Genomic DNA, 20,154 nt, shown 5'->3' with positions numbered 1-20,154 from the left:
AAAGCAATTATACTCCAATAAAGATGTTAAAAAAAAAAAAAAAAAGAAAGAAATTCCAAAAGAAGGAAAACTCAGTTGAAGCCCAATTCAGGCATCAACTCACTACTTAGAACAAATCACATCACCTCCATTTCTTCATCTATAAGGTAGGAATAACACACTGCACTAAACTTGATGACCTCAGAGACAAAAACAAATCAATGATAACAGGCAATGAAAAAGCTTTCACTTTTTCAAAGAAAAGCAATTAATAAATCCAGAGTATGATTATTATTAAAATGTGACTCCCAATATTATGGGACATACATAAAACATGATGCTACTTACTCTTTCAAGAACATTGGGTTTGACAGCCTTTTCATCTGGTCACATGGAGCCTGGTACAAGCAGGAGGGGGCACATGTAAACCCCAGTTCAGAGGCAGAGCCCACAAATCTAGGACCATGCCCTGCCTGCTGGTCAGTTGTCACCCACTCTGGGCCATTTCTTACATCCCGATGCCAGGAGAAATTAGGAAGAGTTTATGGTTCCACCCGGACAGGTTAAACCAACGACAACCAAAATCCTTACCCACAGGACTTCTCAACAGACCCAAGAAAGGGTCCACTCTGACCATTTATTCACCTGTGTGAGCAGTGTAAGACCTCTTCCACGGTGTACACCATCCTTTCTGAAAAAAATGCACACATGAGCTGGAAGGAAGAGCTCAATTTTTTTCTTGTTTGATATTTACTTCTAGGTCCGGAGGTTTGAGTTTCATTTTTAACGTACCATAAAAATTTTGGTGTGAGAGCTAGGGGTTGGGATGGGAAGAGGAGTGGGGAGGTTGGAGGACTAGTCCTAACTTAAGAAGGGAGCATGCAAACAAAACTGCATCTGATTTCACCATCCATGGGTCTCCCAAAACCAGACAGGGAAGAAGAAAATCATTTGTGGTTATTAATCATCTACTGCGTGTCAGGCATTGCACTAAATACTTGGTATACATTACTCCAAAGCCCATTTTCTCCCCAACACCTAGAACACCAGGAAACAGCAGTCACCTGGACCATCCCAGGTGGGGGAAAAAAAACCTCACAACCTAGCAGTCAAGTTCCAGACATTTCAAAGGTTAGTGCTGTGAACACAAAAAGGAGGCTTAGCTAGGAACCAGGTCCAAGTTCCTAAAGATTCTTTGCAAGAGGAACACCTAAATCCTGTTTTCCCTATAATTCTGGAATTAACTCATGGTATTTAATATACTATCCAAAAAGTTAAAAAATTTTTAAAACCTGGAGCACAAGAAGCATTCACTGTAGGGCCACAACAACCTGAGTCAAGTTTCTGACCAAGTCCGTTTGAAGATCAAATAAGAAGTTTATACTGGCCTCTCTTTTCTTTTCCCTTAGGCCGCACCAAGCGGCCTGCGGGATCTAGTTCCCCAGCAGGGATCGAACCCGCACCCCCCGCACTGGGAGCGCGGAGTCTTACCCACTGGACCGCCAGGGAGGTCCCTGTGCTATCCTCTTGAGGGACCCTTACAGATGTGCTCACAGGAGAAGCACCGCAACAAGGAACTGGCATCTGTGTGGCCAGGTGGTGAGGCACAGAGCCCTCCTGCCGGCCCCGCAACTGAAGGGCACGGTCCTGCTCACTACAACACCCGCCTCATCCGCACCCTAGGGTGCGATCCAAACGACTGTCTCCCCAGCAAACTGTCACACGGATGGGACTTGCAAAGTTTACACGCCATCTCTCCATCCACAACCCAGAAGATGAGAAGGTGGTAAGCCTTGAAGAAACACTGCTCCCAAGACACCTCCATCTCCCGGCACTAAGCCCTGATGTCGGCGGTAACTGCTGCCTGCGGTGAAGAGCCGCCACCTTAGACCTCACACGCGGGGTGTACGGCTGGAGACGCTTTCCCAGAACTGAGTGTGGAGGGGAATCGCGAGAAGAGGGCGGTCCGTGCGCCTTAGGGAACGGGGGGACACGGGGGACACAGGCGGGCAGGGGCACACGGGAGACGGAGGAACACGAGGGGATGGGGACACGGGGAACGGGGGTCACGGAGAAATGGGGACACGGAGGGATGGGAGACACAGGGGGTGGGGACACGGGGGACAGGGGCACGGGGGGATGGAGAACATGGGGGGATGGGGACACGGGGAGATGGGGACACGGGGGATGGGGGCACGGAGAGACGAGGGGACGAGAAGGGGGATGGAGGACATGGGAAGACCTGGAGGGAAGGAAGGACAAGGGGGACACAGGATGGGGGACACGTGGGGACCTGAGGGGACGGGAGCCACGGGAAGAACGAGTGGTCAAGGCCCCGCCGCACCCGCGCTCCCCGGCGCGGCTTCTCAGCGGCGCGTCCGCTCGCGGACTCGCGGGCGGCCTGCGGGTCCCCTCGTGCCCGGCCTCGGACAGCGCCCACAGCAAGCGCGCCGAGCCTCCCGCCCGCCGCCCGCCGCCCTGGACCCGGGCCCGCCGTCCGCTCCGGGGCCGCGGCGGCCAGAGGGAGGCGCCCGGCCCGCACGGGTCCCGGCCCGGTCCAGAGCCCGTCTCACCTCCGCCTCATGCCTCAGTGAGCCGGCGTCCCGGCCGCAGCCCGCAGTCCCGCACCTCGGCCCCTCGGCCCTAGGGCCGCGGCGTCCGGCGCCCCAGCCCCGCGGCGACCCCGCTCCGGCCAGCGCCTCACTCCACGGCCGCTCCTCAGCGCTCGGCGTCCCGCGCGGGCTGCACCGCGGCGCCTGCTGAGGTAGCAGCGCTGCCGCCGGGCGGGGCGGGCACATGTGAGGGCGGGGCTGCGGCCCCCGGGGCGCGACCACCGGACCCCGGCCTCGGGGCGCTGACATCACCGCGCCTCCGGAACCCGCTCTGCCTCCTATCCCCAGGGATAGGCGTCCCCAGGGACGCCGTCGCTAACCGTAGGCTCAGACTTTGCCAGAAGCTCATGGTTCTATGCAGAAGGTAAGGAAAGGAGCCGCCGCCACACCCTTCCTCCTCTCCACCCCCTCCTCCGCGGGTCCAGTGGTACATTCCTCAAAGCCCGCCCCGAGGGGCTAGGGAGAAGATGATTGGTTGAGAACCTTAGAAGGGGGCGAGGAACCGCGCGAAATGACCAATGGAAAAGGACGGTGGGCACATCAAAGCCGGCCAGATGGGGAGGAGAGAGGATGCGATTAAAGGGCACGTATTCGTTGCGCTCAGTAGCCGCCGCACAACACAACTGGAATTTTTCTTTCTGATCCTATCAAGAAGGGAAACAAAGAGACTGGGGATCCTCAAGTTTCGGGATTAGAGAGCGAAAAGAAAATATGGAGAGAACTGAAGCAGATATCTGTGTGTGCCTCTCGGTAGGTTACTCCATCTTGGCCGCAGGTATCTAATCCAATGAGGATATTGGACTAGAATTGATCTCTGATGGTCTTTCTCATACTTTTCGAGCCTATGAGCCTTTGCATGGGATTAGCAATATTTACATATGTGCTTCAAATTGGGGCGTCTTCCTAAAGAGCTTTGCTTGAAAGTGAGTAGACTTTCTTTCAACCAAAGTTGAAAGTTGACACCAGTTCCTTGGTATAGACAGTATTAACCTCACCTTTTGTCAAGACAAAGTCAATATCCTTTCTGGGTCCCCTTCTTAAAGCAGAGCATTCTTCTTCTATGTGGAGAACCATACTCTCCCCAATAATTTATACTCTTCCAAGAGTCACCTCCTCCTCTTCTCTCTTCCTCCATGTAATCAGACAAAGCTTCAATTAATAATTCATTCGCCTGTTGAACTGTCCAGAATCCCTGGCTTCAGCAACAAGTCTTGCTGGTCAGGCGTCATCAGAGTTGCCAAAGTGCTGGTAACTATCTCAGGTCTGCAGCAGCCATTCAACTCTGCAAGGCCCATGAGGCTCTCAGTCTCACTGCCTGTCAAATTCAAGACTTCAGCATGTCCTGTAAGGGTCCCACCTGCTCTGTTTTAGAGCTTTACACTGGCAGCAGGCCTATATTTTGGTACCAAGCCTAAGGCCAACTCCACCTTCCTTTTTCAGAACTTTTCAACCTCCCGTCAGCTGCTCACCCTGCACCCACTCAACCCTCTTCCAAATTGTATCAGCTGTTTGAGGTACCCTTAGTAGCTCCACTCCCCAGCCAGACAAGTCATCTTCTAACTATTATGCAAAGAGTTCTAGAAAGTTCAGTTCCTCCATGAAGCCTTACCAGACGGATGAAGAGAAGCTGCTGGCTTATAGAGTTCCCACTTCTACTTTGTGCTCCCCAAACCCTGATTTTCTGCCCTACTATGCAATTTTTATTGACATATATACCTCTCTCCTTCATTGACAGTAGCAACAGCGGCTGCTGCTTGCATTTATTAAATGCTTACCATGTGCTGGGTACTGTTTGGAAGTGCTTTGCATGCACCGTTTCATTTCAGTCTCAGACAGGCTTGGAGAGCTGCCTTGCCCAAGTGCACAGAGTGGAGGTCTAACTCCAGTGCCTACCTTCACAGTCCCCACAACGCAACGCTACCTCCTGTTTCTTCAGAACCAACTGCATTCCGTTCAAAAGATAATGTGATACACCTATATCGTGTTTTACATTGATCTCTATACCTATATCATTTCAGCCTCAAAACAATCACATCAGGAGGGTTAGGAGCAGTTTGTTACAGCCGAAGCTGCATGTAGGCTGATGCATTTGGCTGCTGTAACAACACTGGTGAATAAGGCCTCTGGTTTTCCAAGTTGAGGATTTTCCCCCTGCAACACCTGCTCCCTGAGTGAACACAGCCTTTTTATATGTAATAAGTAGAGAGCCATTATAAGCAAAAAGGGAACAAATACAAAATAGCAAACTGTGGGACCAGGAGCCTGGTACAGCCAGTGCTCACAGTGGGCAAAACCAGCCAAGAAGGACGGACGGTGAGAAGCACTGTGCGTTTCACTTTACTGGTTTATTGGTTGTACTTCGTCAATGAGATCATGTCTTTGACACATCTGGCAAATTCAACAGCAAAGGGCAACAGAAACTGCCCCCAACTGATTCTGCCTGGAGACAGAATCAGCCCCACGCCCACGAGGAAGGGGCTTCTACATGCAGGGTTGCTGCCCCCAATTCGGGGAACTTTCTAATTTGCCATTTAGTGAAATACCCTGCTCCACTGACAGTCGTGATGCGGCCCCAAAACACAAGCTGGGCTAATGATTTCATTCTTTTTAAACTGCTGAAATCCCCCCCAGGGATGGACATGCCAGCAAAATGGCATGGGAGACAGTGAACTTTTAATATTGATTGAGAAGACTGAGCACAGCCATCCTGAAGCCAAGTATTTCCAAGTCGCTCTCTCTGCCTGGCCCAGCCCTAGTCCATCCAGTTAATTTTCACTCCCATAGCTGTCCTGTCTTTCCTCATCCCCAGAGAGCTCAAGCATTTCTTGGGCACCTACTGTGAGCAAACAACTCTCAGGTTGTGTGAGGTTATCCTGATGGATCGCCCATGAAGCCTGTACCTACTGGCTGGATGAGTGTGGAAAACATCAGACGCCCTTGGTGAGGAGTGGGTCGGATCAGCTCCTCAGAGGCCTGTGCCGGGATTCCATCCCCAGCTAAACACACAAGCTCATGTTGCAACGCCCCTGCCCTAGAGCAGGAGGAGCACAGGACTGAGTTCTGGGAGAGGGCTGGGGTGGGGAGAGGGCATGCATGCTCGGGAGGAAGGTGGAGAGGCGGAGGATACCCAGAAATAACTGCACACGAACCAAACAGTAGGGAGGAGGATGCCAGTCCATAATTTGGCCATTGGAAGCATTGTGGTGTGGTCTTCCTTTTAAGAAAAAAGAAATTCTGATTTCCAAAGTAATACATGCCCATCATTTAGAATTTTTTAATAGAGAAAAGTACAAAAATAAATAAATTAATTAAAATTTAGCCATTCCTCTTACTGGCGTATCACTGTTACAATTTTGTTTTGATTTTTGGGGTCTTTTTAAATAATTTTTTTTAATTTAAATTTATTTATTTATTTATTTATTTTTGGCTGCATTGGGTCTTCTTTGCTGCACGCAGGCTTTTCTCCAGTTGCGGCGAGCGGGGGCTACTCTTCCTTGCGGTGCGCGGGCTTCTCATTGAGGTGGCTTCTGTTGTTGCAGAGCACAGGCTCTAGACGCGGAGGCTCAGTAGTTGTGGTGTGCGGGCTCTAGAGCACAGGCTCAGTAGTTGTGGCATGCGGGCTCAGTAGTTGTGGCTCAGGGGCTCTAGAGCACAGACTCAGTAGTTGCGGTGCACAGGCTTAGTTGCTCCGCGCGTGTGGATCTTCCCAGACCAGGGCTCGAACCCGTGTCCCCTGTATTAGCAGGCGGATTCTTAACCACTGCGCCACCACGGAAGTCCCTTATAATTTTGATATATGCTTTTTCCTATACTTTTTTGTGTGTACACGTGTATGTATCTTCTTTTTTTGTATGTATCTTTTTTTTTTTTTTTTGGCAGTGCATTTACCCCACCAGGGATCTAACCCGTGCCCTCTGCAGTCTTAACCGCTGGACCGCCAGGGAAGTCCCCTTGTATGTATCTTTTTTAAAAACAAAATTTATCAGGGACTTCCCTGGTGGTCCAGCGGTTAAGACTGCAGGGGTCACAGCTTCGATCCTTGGTTGGGGAACTAGATCCCGTGTGCTGCAACTAAGACCCAGAACAGCCAAATAAATAAATAAAAATTGATCAGGGGCTTCCCTGGTGGCACAGTGGTTAAGAATCCACCTGCCAGTTCAGGGGACATGGGTTCGAGCCCTGGTCCGGGCAGATCCCACATGCCACGGAGCAACTAAGCTCGTGTGCCACAACTACTGAGCCTGCGCTCTAGAGCCCGCAAGCCACAACTACTGAGCCCACGAGCTACAACTACTGAAGCCCGCGCACCTAGAGCCCGTGCTCCGCAACAAGAGAAGCCACCACAATGAGAAGCCCGCGCACCGCAACAAATAGTAGCCCCCACTCGCCACAACTAGAGAAAGCCTGCGCACAGCAACAAAGACCCAATGCAGCCAAAAAAAAAAAAAAAAAAATTGATCGAACTGCTTTGCAATCTACTTTTCTCCTTAACAAGACCAGGAATTTTCCCATGCCACGTAGATTATTCTAAAACATGATTTCAAATGGCTGCATCCTATGGTTATACTTACTTAACTTACTTAACCAAGATTCAATTTTTACTCATTATTTCCAATTCTTCATTATTATATGTAACTTCAAGGATTATCCACATATGTAAATATTTATATATTTTTATGATTATTTCCTAATTCTAGAAATAAAATTGCTTGGTCAAAATGCATGTACATTTTTTAAATGTCTCACATATATTGCCAAATGGTCTTTCAGGAAGTTTACACCAGTTACATTCCCACCAGCAACGTGTGATGTAGCTATTTCTCTGAACCCTCACCAACCTTCGACATTTCTTTTGTAATCCTTGCCATTTGACAGATGAAAAACAATATCTTGTTGTTTTGATTATCATAGTGTATTTTTAATCCATCAAGGTAATAAATATGTATCTTTCCTTCCAAGTCCCCTGGAACTTAATAGCAAAATGAGTGTTTCCTTTTTCCCCCATTCAACCACTCCTCTCCCAAATCCCTGAGAACTGATATAGAAATCAGAGTAAAATCTGCTCAAATGACTAGACAAACTCAGGGCCATGTCACCTGAACCAGTAAAAGAAGGTAGGGGAACAGATGGCTCAAAACAGCACATCCACCATCAATTACAACTGTGAAATGGGTAACAAATCCTTACACAGAAGCTTTTTTAGCTATAAACGGAGGTCAGTCCTCTGAGTTATATTTAGCACTGCCTAATACAAAAATCGCATTTCTTCAACAACACCCAGTTTTGTGATGGGGCAGCCTCCATACTGAGTGGCTCATCACCCAATACTATTCTCAACCCTTTGTTTTTGTTTTGTGGTCGCCTCCACAGGATCTCCTCCTCTCTGGCTGTCAGTAGCCTAATTTACCATTGAAGAATTTACCCCTCCCCCATTCCCAGTGCGGTTTGGTCAGGATTGAGCACAATCCCACTCTAGACTTGATGTGGGACGCAGATAGCTCTGGGAGCTGCTCGCAGCCGTTTTGGCCCATGAGGTAGAGCCTGCAGCAGAAGGAGTGGAGTTGAGAAACAGAGAGAGGAGCTAGGTCTGGTCAAATCTGTAAGCCCTGAAACAAGCCTCACGGAAGCCAGTGTGTGAAACAATACATTCCCTCTTTTTTTTCTTTCTTTCTTTTTTTTTTTTTTTTAAGTTAAACCAGCTTTGGTCAGCTTTCTGTCACAAGCAAAGAATGCTGAATGAAACACTGCCTTTGGATGGATTCCATGGTCCAATAGGAACTCAGTCCATTCAATCCAAGCATTCTAAACATCACATCCATTACTGCCACTAGTTCAGTTCATCATGACCCCAGGGGTGTTCAGATCCAAGGTAAAACCAAGCTACGTGGAGCCTGAAGGCCCCAGGATGCCTGGATGGGCTCAGAAGCCCACCCCATCCACCCGTAGCAGGAGAGAGTCAAGAGGGGCGAACAGGGTGGTGTGGTACAATTTGATTCCTGGGCTACATCCATTGTCATGTGGACCTACTGAAGACACAAAGGTCCAAAAAGCTTGATGTCCTGCCCCTCTTCTATACTGAGGGCTGATTTGAAAGCAACCCAGTCTTCTGCAGAGAAGCTAAGAGGATCGTGGACTGAGATGTCCCAGAGCTGGAAGACATCCTGGGTTCTGGGGTTTATCCTTAGGCTAACAGGTAAAAAAATCAGAAATCTTCCAACTAAATCTTTCTAACTAATTCCTTGATTGGGTTGCAAGTTTCACCCTGCCAGGAGAAAGGAAATTTAAACGCAACTTGACAAAATTGCAAAGCTACTTCTGCATCAATTTTTCATAATACAATGACAAAAAATTGAGAGGTGTCTCCCCTAACTCACTGGTATGTACATTCTGTAGTAGCCAGAAATTCTGTGAAAGTACAAGTGAGCAAAATCAAGATGGGAGTCTATGGAAGATACCTCTAGTCACCAAAGCCACTGCAAAATAAAATCTAGAACCACCACATTGTAATCATGACCAAAAGAGAGTTTCCTGGAGCCCTGATGTAACTTGCAGGAAGACACTTCCCTAAGCAAAGCCACACCAAGTGCTGGAAAGCCTCTAGGAAACAGAAAATTTTGTGAACAGGGTTTTTCCGGACTTATATCCTCATATACAGCCACAACTAAGACAAATTTACCTAAATAAATAAATAAATAGATATACGTATTCATGTATAGGCATAATGTGTATAGAAATATATATATATTTCTCTGAACACAGGCCTTGGGGCTCCACCCACCATCATATAGGACTGAAGGCTACCCGGCTGCAGAACTAAAACAAACTCTCCTAGTGACTGGCCCCTTCCCCAGTGAGGAGGGAAAGAAGCTCTCTGTCCTTCCAGTCTGTCTTTCCTCTGGGGCTCAAACACATGCTCTTAAAAATAAAAACATCAGGGGCTTCCCTGGTGGCGCAGTGGTTGAGAGTCCGCCTGCCGATGCAGGGGACACGGGTTCGTGCCCCGGTCCGGGAAGATCCCACATGCCGCGGAGCGGCTGGGCCCGTGAGCCATGGCCGCTGAGCCAGCGCGTCCGGAGCCTGTGCTCCGCAACGGGAGAGGCCACAGCAGTTAGGGGCCCGCGTACTGCAAAAATAATAATAATAAATAAATAAATAAATAAAAACATCAGCTTCAATACTGCATGAGGCAAAGGTCAAGCTTGGCCCAGCTGGGTTATATTTGAATATGACTTGTTTCACACAGCTCTGTTTTCAATTGTGAAAGAGAAAAGAATGAAAATAAAGGAGTGGAGGGAGAGAGGAGACAGCACATGACACTGTACGTGTAGGAATCTGATAATAACAGACGATGCTCTGATAAAGACTCAGAATGGAGCTGACACACTCAAGACCACTGGCACACAAGTCAGCGTTTTCAGGTTTAAGAGGACAACACATCCAAGTGGATCCGTCTTTTATGGGAAAGGAAAAGATGTCAAATCTGCCTTTGCCCGGGGCCTAGTAAGGGCACGTGCAGGATCCCAAATCCCCTTTGCTCCTGTTTGAGATCCTGGAACTTCTGTTTGATTTCAGCCTCTGATTCCTTCTCATTCAATCATCACGAGTGTCTGCGACGGACAAGGCACTTGTCTGGGCACTGAGAGCATCCCAAGATCAACAGGACATAGGGTCTGCCCTCAAGGAGATGACAGTGGGGCAGGGAAAGTGAGACACGCATAGAAAAGGGTCTTTGCCAGGTGGAAATTGCTATCTCGTGAGAGTGAGAAGGCTCCCATTCAAGAGGTCAGAGAGGGCTTCCCTGGGGGCACGGTGGTTGAGAATCCGCCTGCCAATGCAGGGGACACGGGTTCTAGCCCTGGTCCAAGAAGATCCCAAACGCCACAGAGCAACTAAGCCTGTGCGCCACAACTACTGAGCCTGCGCTCTAGAGCTCTCAAGCCACAACTACTGAGACTGCGTGCCACAACTACTGAGCCCGCGTGCCTAGATCCCGTGCTCCGCAACAAGAGAAGCCACCACAATGAGAAGCCCGCGCACCGCAACGAAGAGCAGCCCCCGCTCACCGCGACTAGAGAAAGCCCGCGCGCAGCAACGAAGACCCAACACAGCCAAAAATCAATCAATCAATTCATTAAAAAAAAGAGGTCAGGGAAAGTTTTGTGGAGAAGGGGCTATTTGAGTGGGCCCTCAAAAGAGAGAGAGAGGTGTTCCAGGAGTTGAGCCTCTAACTCGTCCGGGTTCCCACAAGCAGAGGTCCTCCCGAAGGACCACCTCCCTGCCCCAGGCGGAGGTAGGTTGAAGGGTTAGAAGGAAAGGGAATTTGAAAGGGTAAATATGAACATGCTGCCATCACAGTGAAGAGAGGGATTGGGTGGGGGGCTTTGAGATTATCTTAGTTTTGCTCATTTGTGCTCTTTCATTTCGGGAAAGAATGGACTGTGGAACCTACTTTTGTAATGAAAAAATACGTATGATTTTAACACAATAGCCCAAGCCACCACCACCAGCCTCCCCCCACCGCCCCACCCACGGCAAAAAAAAAAAAAAGGAAAAGAGAAAGGGAATGAGAAGAGCATCCACGTCTCCTCTCTATACACGGTCTCCTGCTTGGAAACCCAGCCTAGACACATCATCATGGCGCACCCTCAGAGACTAGTCACAGCAAAATCGCAGAGGTGAAACCTATAAATAGTCTAGGCCCCTTACGCCAGATGCCCCTAACCTTATCTGGAAGAGAAGTTACTTTTATTTCCTGGGGATGTTGAACTCCTGACCATGAAAGCCCTGAGGCGAGAGCGGCTGACTCCCCACCCCTGCCTGCCTGTCGGGGTCTCAAGCTGGCTGGGGCCAGGCCGGGGCAGAGCCGCCCTTGGGGGTTGACGCCTCAGTGCTGGGGGGGGGGTGGCGGGGGTGGCGGGGGTGGCGGGCCCACCTCCTGCAGGAGCACCTCAGGGTTCACCGCAGGGCGTTGTTCAAATGCCACCTCCCGGTGTGCCACAGCCTGACACATGGGGAGAGCGCTAGGCCCCGCAGTTTGGGGTCCAGGGCTGCTGGCCTGCCACCAGCAAGAGCTCACGGGCTGTTCCTCTGTGCCAGGTCCAGGGTTGGGGCGCTTGACGCGCTAGCTCCGGGGGGACGGGGACATCTGGGGCTCTTGCCAGCTCGGTGTGCGGGCGCTCTCGCGGGGAAACAGTACCCACAACTTCTTTTGTGGGCGGGCATGTCACGAGGCACCCTGAGCCGGCCAGGCTGACTTCTCTCCCTGGGACTTGAGTGTTAAGGAGAAAGGCACAAGAACTGAAAATAACAGGGGCTGATTCATCCCATCACGAATACCCTAAAGAAGGAAACTGGTATCTATCTCTGCTCTCTCGACCCCCTTAGCTGCCCTGGGTCTTATCCTTCCCGAGACCTGCCTGTTCACTTTTCTTTCTGTGTGTGAGCTAATTCATATTCTTCCAGTAAATGTCCTCCATCCCTCCCCAAAGTTAGCCCTAGAGTCTACTTGCAATGTTGGCAACCAAAAGCCCCCAAAAGGTATAAGTTCTAACCATCTTAATAACCTCATTTTGTCATTATTATCCCTATTTTAATATAAGGTAATTGAGCTTCAGAGAAGTTAAAAAAAACTTGCCCGAGGACACATAGCTGACGAGAGCCACACTCAGAACGTGAACCCAAGCCGTCTGGCTTGGAGGCATGACAAGAGTGTGGGTTTTGCCATGAGAGTAAAACGAGCCCAAATCCCCACTTCCCTGGTTTCTGCAGAGAAACCCTGATCACATTAGTGTCTCTGAATTGCAGGAACCCTCTCCAAATCAGAAAAATGGAGAAAATAACACTCACTTCACAGAGCTATTGAGAGTTTGATATTGGGCTTCTGAGTTGACCCAACGACGAGGTCTTCTCTCTGTCTCTCTGTCTCTGTCTCTCACACACTTTTGTTTATAGGGGTTTCCCCCATAACTCTGTCCCCTCCTGTGTCCTGGTGTACTGTTCCTGGAAGGCCTATCAGAAAACGCAGACACCCTCCGGGAAGGAGCGTAAGGGGCACATAAATATGTATAAAATCTAAACCTTCCACTGAATATGCCTTTGGAAGGAAGAGAACAAGAGTTTTCATTCCTCTTGAGGACGATGAAAACACAGACAATAAATGTTTATCTCGAAGTTACACAGAAAACTCAAAGGTAAGAGGGCCCCAGGAGTTATATGCCCGGCCAGTTGGTCTGAAAATTCCAGAGAACAGGTGTCCCAAGTTGCTGGTTTTGAACCCGCCCCTCACTTCCCCTCTTTCCCAATTCAAATAAATAATGTAAACATCCACATTAGGCAAATTTCTAACAAGGTTTCCCCAGTCCCCTGTCCATTACACACCTTATCTCTCCCTTCAGAGCTGTGACCTACTTAAAGTGTTCTTATAATTCTTTGAATGGCGGGAAAGTTCCCAAAGACGTGCTCCCTATGCTGGAAAAATTTAAGCTCCCTTAAAATATACAATTAAAGAGAAAGTGTTATTTCCACTAAGATTTCTGATGCTTCTCCAGAGATAAATTCAAGTTCTCCCAGGATTGAGATTGTGAATAGTAGACTAAAAGATCAGTCGGTCAACAGATATTCACAAACTACCTGCCTTAAGCAAGGAATTTACCAAAATTGACACTAGCTTACAACAAGAGTGAAAAAATCCACACAGCATGAAGTTATTCAACATAATTTTGACTCATGATTTTTCTGGTTTTTAGGGCCAAGAAAACGACAGTCTACGTTGTAATGTGATAATTTCTGGGATTGCTTTTCTTCTCCTGTACGTTCATTTCTTCCAGTCTTACAGGTTTTATATACAACAGCAAATCAATTTTTAAAACAATAACCCATCATTTTAGCAACTTGAACATGGGAATTTATCTTCCAGAGGCACAGAGATTATTTAAAGTTACAAACATGGTGTGCTTGCTATTTTGTATTCTATTGTACATTTTATCGTAAGCCTTTCCTTGTTTCCCTCTACATGTCTCTGGATATAAGCTTTCGTTAAAATGCAAAATACTCCATTATGCTGATGTACCACAAAATTTTTAAGCTGTTCCTCTAATGTTGGACATTTCAGATATTTCTATTTTTTTCTATTACAAGTAATACAGTAGAGGATATCTTTCATGTATTTAGAATTTTTAAAATCTTTATTAAATAGCTTCACTGGGAAAAATTCCTGGGTATAGTACTTTTATGGCTTTTCCTATTATCATGTTGCATTTCCCCGAAATTTTACCAATTTACAATGCAACCCACAATAAAAAATGCAATTTTACTGCACCCTCAATAGCATTAGGTGTTATTTTGTTAAATTGTTACTCCCATTAGCAAGAGGTAAGACAGTGTCACAGTGTTGCTATGATGTGTACCTTTGATTACTGTCAGTGAGGAACATTATCTATGTATTTTTTTCTTATTTCCTTATCTGAGTGAATTTCTTGTTTTTCTTTCTAAAATGCTAGTCATGACCCACAAAATTGATTTCATGACCCACTGGTGAGTCATAATCCACTGTCTGAAAACATGTAAAATCGGGTTTTATTTTACACTGCAGTCTCTCTAGTATCCCCCAAATGAACTGATACACATAGAATGAGCCAGGTCAACTGGACATTTCCCCCCAGTGGCCTGTGACGTAAACTGCCCTTTTTCAGGGACTAGATATTGGTGGTCCTGGGTGGGCGGGCAGCAATGAGAACTAAGACATGGTTTCACTGTTTCCGGCCTGCCATCCACGGGGCTGGCCGCCTTCGTAGGCTTGACCTGGCCTGGCCGGCCCGTGAGGAGTAGCAGCTCTGAGGTGCCGTGTTGGGAAAGGGCGCTTGGGCCTGAGGTAGCAGAAGCAAGGAGCTGTCCTTCCCAGGGAACCAGCTGAAAGCAGCTCCAGTTCAGCTGAGAGGCTAGAGCAGCGGGTGAAGTGTGCCCACAGCCTGGCTTTGCCAAGCGGACACGGGGGAACCTGAAGGAGGCCCAGTCTGGGTAAGTGAAGGCATTGTCTCAGGAGGTGAGGTCACTCCAGGAAGAGACAAAATGTGTGGACTAAGCAGGCACTGGGAAAGGGCTCCTCCAGGTCAGCTTCTGGGGGTGCCGCCGAGGCTGGTTCCAGACAGCAGCGTGGGAGAGCCTCGGTCACCCTGGGGACACCGCCCAGCCACGTGGCCCCGGCACATGAGCTTTGTGTTCCATGTCGGATGGTTGTATGACCTTTAAATAGCGTCTTAATTCTCTTGCCTATTGATGAGGTGAATGACCAAGCCTGGCCAAGGGTCTCAGAAGGGACGGTACTTTTATGCCTACCCATCAAGGAGACCACAACCAATCGCTATTCAGCCAAAGTTATTATTATGATTTTTTTTTTAATTTTCTTTTTTTGGCCGTACGGCGTGGCATGCGGGATCTAGTTCCCCGACCAGGGATGGAACCCGGGCCCCCTGCATTGGGAACACAGAGACTTAACCACTGGACCGCCAGGGAAGTTCTAATTCAGCCAGAATTAAAGCAAGAGCCTGAGGAAGCGCTGACTGGGGAAGTTCTGGCCCCAGGTTGGTACGTGACACTTTCTAGTGTGTTGAAATTTCTAGCGCAGATTCTTGCCTCCCGCTGCATATTCGTGAGGTGAGCTTAGAAGGCAGGTGTTGGAAGAACCTGTCACAACAGGTGTGCCCCCTGTCGTCAGTAGTAGCTGCAGAGAGGAGCTGACCCTGGCCCTTGGATCTGCAGGGAAACCCCTCAAACTTAGGAGGAGTTCAAGGCATGCTGAAGGGTTTCAGGCCTGCAAAGGATAACATTTCTAATTCTTAGGTGTTCTTAGGTTGCTTCTCCCTTCTTCAGGGTGACCACCACATTCCTAACCCTTCTTCTTTCTAAGTGTCCATTCTCCTCGAAGCGGGTGGGAGATTTGCACATGAACCTGCTAACTACTAGCATGAAGTCCGTCACCTACAGGAGGACACAGCTTTCACCCTACAGACTGGCACAAGCATGCATCTCCTCTCCCCCCTTCCCTGGGAAAAGGTTCTAGACACTCCCGACAGATATACACCCTGCCCTACCATTGGAGAGAAGAAGCGATTACCAAATTCACCTGGAAAAATGTCATCCCGATTGATTAGAATGGTGGATTGCAAATTTAGCTCATTAGAATCACATAGGACCTTAATCCCAATGTTTAGGCTGTATCTCAGACCTACTAAGCCAGAATCTCTGGAGATGGGGCCCAGACTTCAGTATTTTGTTTTAATTTATTTATTAATTGCAGTAGAATTGACCTACAACACTATGTTAGCTCCTGGTGCACCACATAGTGAGTTGATGTTTCTGTACATGACAAAATGATCACAGCCAGGCACCAGCACTTGTTAAAGCTCCCCAGGTGTTCCAACACGCAAGCAGGGTTGAGAACCACTGAATAGGACTGCAGGGGCCCAGGAGTTCAGCGTTGTATTTATCTTCCATTTAACAAGATTTCGCCCTTCCCTTGAAAGGAATCTTTATAACAGTGAAACCTCTAAATAGTTGATCACAGTAACAGACCAACAAGAAAGACTTTTTCTTGGGGGTGGGGGAGGAAATGGGGAGGGATGGGCAGACAAGGAGAGGACTTACATACAGAGAGTATTTTACCATGGAATCGTAATCATCGGATTTTAAACAAAGCCAGTCCCCTGAAAGGCATTCGGCCCTTGCCTTGCTTCAGGAAGGGCTGAACTTCACACCCTTTGTCAGAGCTCTCCACGAGAAGCACCTGCGCGGCGGCCCCCGCGGGCCCTGGTGCGGTCACACGCGCCACGTCTATCTCTGGGCTCGGGCTGAGCCGCGGCCTCCGCTGGAGGGAAGGAGACTCCCCGGGGGAACCGTCGCCTCGCTGCGGAGGTGATGGAGGCATGCGCTTCCTTGGGCTCGCCAGCAAGGACGCGGCTCGGCCCAGGACAGCTGGCGGCCGCCGTTTGCCCCGGGGAAGGTATTTCTCTGATTGCGGGATAGGAACATAAAGCGAACCGGATGGAAGCGGCTGGGAATCTGAGCCCCGCGGCCTCTCGGATAGGTTTGGGGTGTGTTTGCGATGCAGGGACCCGCACGGTGGGGCGTTGTCTGAAATGGAGGCACCGAGACGGCGCAGCTGCGGTTAGGAGAGCGGCGCGTTTAAAAGGAGACGAAATAATAATTCCAAGGACCCAAATATGTCAGAAAGGAAAAGCCTTCCCGGCCACAAGCAATTTAACGGTGTGATTTTTAAAAGGCATCAATCCAGACACCGCATGACCTTGTGGTTCGGGGGTCTGCTCCCCGAGGAGGACTGGGCGGTACTCACGGGCGGGCCCTCCTGGCAGGAGGTCCTCGGCGCACGTGCAGGTGCAGGTGCAGGTGCTGCGGCCGCTCGCGAGCTGAGCACGGCCGCGCCGACCCCGAGGCCCCTTCCACCCGCCCGGCTCCCGGGCCGGAGGTGCGCGTCCGGCGGCGGGCGGAGAAGGCCGGGTCCTGCCGCAGCCTCCTCCGCGCTCGGCTCCGCGGTCGCTATGGAAACCAGGCGCAGCCCCAGAGGTGACACAGCGACGCGCCCCGGGCCCTCCCGGCATCGGCGCGGCCCCGCGAGGTCTGGGGTGTGGGATTCCCGGGCGGCACCGTCAGAATGTCCTCTGCGGCCTCAACCAGACCCTCCCCTCCTCCTCGCCCCCTCCAGGCCCACCTCGGTCCGCAAGTCAGGGTGGAAATGCCGGCCCTTCCCGAGCCCCTTTCAGGCGGGGACTCCGGGTGCTGAGCTGCCAGAGGCCTGCGCCTCTGCTGGGGTCGGGACCCCGCCCCTCACTCCTCACGAGCCCTGGAAAGCAACCTGCCAAGCCCTAAGGAGGTCAGACGCAAGGCCGGATAGATCGGAATAAATACCTATCAGCATTTGCTTATTATAATCGGAGCAGAAAGAAGCCTTAGCGATGATTTCGTCTTCAAGCATCATTGGCTTCAGTAGGACATCCATCAAGCTGTGTGGTCGAGAGCAGACCGGCTCCAGCCAGCACCCTCGGGGGAGGGCTGACCACTCTCAGAGAAGCGGCGCCTGCTTGTCTCTGCTGGTGTCCCCTTAATCCCGCCGTCCCCTTGAGTCGCGTCCCTCTCCTTTCCGTAGCCATTAATGCGAGGGGCGAAGCTCCAGGATCACGGTGCAGCTCAGGGGTGGTCCCGCTTGTCACCCGCAGTCCCTCCTTCATGTCACCACTCTGCATCCCTGTCTGTTCTACCTAAATCTACAGGTGTTTTGCTCCAATTCCAAAATAAGGGAAGGAAACACATTTTTTTTGGAACTCTGACAATATGCCTAGCATATTTATGGGTTATTTCATTTAATCCTTGTGTCAACCTGGATTTTACATCACTGTCTTATAAATTAAGAACATAAAAACACAAAGAAGTTACTTACCTGTGCAAGGCTACACAGCTAGATAAACGGTAAAGCTGGAACTCCCACCTAGCTCTATTTGACACCATAGCTGAAGACACAAGGCTGTCTGGGGTTGGCCCAGGTGGATATGAGGGAAAACTTCCTAGGATGTCCAGAATCACTAATAATTTCTCCCACCTCTCATTTACTGATTTTATTTCCAATTTTTTTTTAAGAAATAAAGTGTTTATTTTAGAAGCCTTGAAATATATAGAAACATAAAGGAATAAAAATCATCTGTAATCCTACCACTCAAAATCACGATTAATATTCCCATTTCCTTCTAGTCTTTTTTCTATCTTTAAACTAAGTTAAAACTGCCATAGATTGTATGTTTGTGTCCCCCCAAATCCATATTTTGGAATCTAATCCCCAGCTGATGGGATTTGACGATGGGGGCCCTTGGCAGCTTATTAGATCATAAGGGCTGGGTCTTCATCAATGGGATTAGTGCTATGAACGGTAAAGGAGACCCCGAGAGCTCCCTTGCCCCTTCTGCCATGTGAGGACACAGTGAGAAGGTGGATGTCTATGAATCCTCACCAGACGCTGGATCTGCTGGTGTCTTGATCTTGGACTTCCCAGCCTTCAAAACTGTGAGAAATAAATTTCTGTTGTTTGTAAGTCACCCAGTCTGTGATATTCTGTCCTAGCGGCCTGAATGGACTAAGATAAAGAATATCTGTGTAACTGTACGTCCTACTTTTCATTTAAAATAGCCTTGCGTAGGGGCTTCCCTGGTGGCGCGGTGGTTGCGCGTCCGCCTGCCGATGCAGGGGAACTGGGTTCGCGCCCGGGTCTGGGAGGATCCCACATGCCGCGGAGCGGCTGGGCCCGTGAGCCATGGCCGCTGAGCCTGCGCGTCCGGAGCCTGTGCTCCACAACGGGAGAGGCCACAACAGAGGGAGGCCCGCATACCACAAAAAAAAAAATAAAATAAAATAGCCTTGTGTAAATTTCCCCCCCCATTAAGTTTCTTTAAAAACACTATTTTTAATGCTATACAATATTTCATCATATGAATGTATCATCGTTTCTTTATTGAATATTTGAGTTTTTTCCAATTCTTATTGATTGCATATAACTGTAATAAATTTTTTTCTACATACAACTTGCCTATATTGACATTTCCTTGCAAGTGAATTCTAGAAGTGGAATATTGGATCAAAGATATGAACTTTTAAAATTCATATTGACATTATTGGGACTTCCCTGGTGGTCCAGTGGTTAAGACTCCACGCTCCCAATTCAGGCGCCCGGGTTCGATCCCCTGGTCAGGGAACTAGATCCCGCGGGCCACAACTAAACATCCTGCGTGACACAACAAAGACCTGGCATAGCCAAATAGATAAATAAATAAATAAATAATTTTTTTTAAATTAAGAAGAATAAAATTTATACTGACATTAGTGACATCCCCACCAGAGTGGTACAATTGTTACAACTGGTGAGCCTACATGGACACATCGTTATCACCCAAATCCATGGTTTATATTATGGTTCATTCTTGTTGCCCATTCCATAGATTTGGACAAATTTACAGTGACATGTACCCATCATAATGGTATCATATAGAATATTTTCACTGTCCTAAAGATCCTAAAAGCTCCACTTGATGGGATCTGGAGATGGGAAACTTAAATATGCATTGACGTTTTCTCATGTCTTTGTATGACTTGATAGCTCATTTCCTTCTAGTGCTGAATAATATTCTGTTGTCTGGATGCACCGTGTATCTATTCACCTACTGAAAGACATCTGGGCTGCTCCCAGGTTTTGACAATTATGAATACAGTTGCTATAAACATTTGTGTGCAAGTTTTTGTGTGGTCATCAGTTTTCAACTCCTTTGGGCAAATACCAAATATGGTTGCTGGATCGTACAGTAAGAATATATTTAGTTTTGTAAGAAACCACCAAACTATCTTACAAAGTGGCTGCACCATTTTGCATTCCCCTACCCCAGCAACGATTGAAAGTTCCTATTGCTCTGCATCCTCACAAGCAGTTGGTGTTGTCAGAGTTCCAGATTTTGGCCATTGTTTTTTTGTTTTTTGTTTTTTAATATTTATTTATTTATTTGCTTGTGCAGGT

General features: G+C 48.7%; 1 protein-coding gene across 2 annotated transcripts in view; it reads right to left on the bottom strand.

The window, feature by feature from the left end:
• Positions 1-2,739, bottom strand: part of MICAL3 (microtubule associated monooxygenase, calponin and LIM domain containing 3) — a 177,330-nt gene extending 174,591 nt beyond the window's left edge. The window contains exon 1 of one of the 2 annotated variants that reach the window (XM_028490750.2): positions 2,553-2,739. The gene's annotated coding sequence lies outside the window, so the exon portion shown is untranslated. The remainder of the gene's footprint in view (positions 1-2,552) is intronic. The other variant, XM_055085380.1, reaches the window with a different exon arrangement.
• Between the last annotated feature and the right edge of the window lie 17,415 nt (positions 2,740-20,154).

This window comes from Physeter macrocephalus, chromosome 6, assembly GCF_002837175.3.
Source record: "Physeter macrocephalus isolate SW-GA chromosome 6, ASM283717v5, whole genome shotgun sequence".
Taxonomy (NCBI): domain Eukaryota; kingdom Metazoa; phylum Chordata; class Mammalia; order Artiodactyla; family Physeteridae; genus Physeter; species Physeter macrocephalus.
Note: the sequence above shows the minus strand (reverse complement) of the source record. Positions and strands in the feature narration are given on the sequence as shown.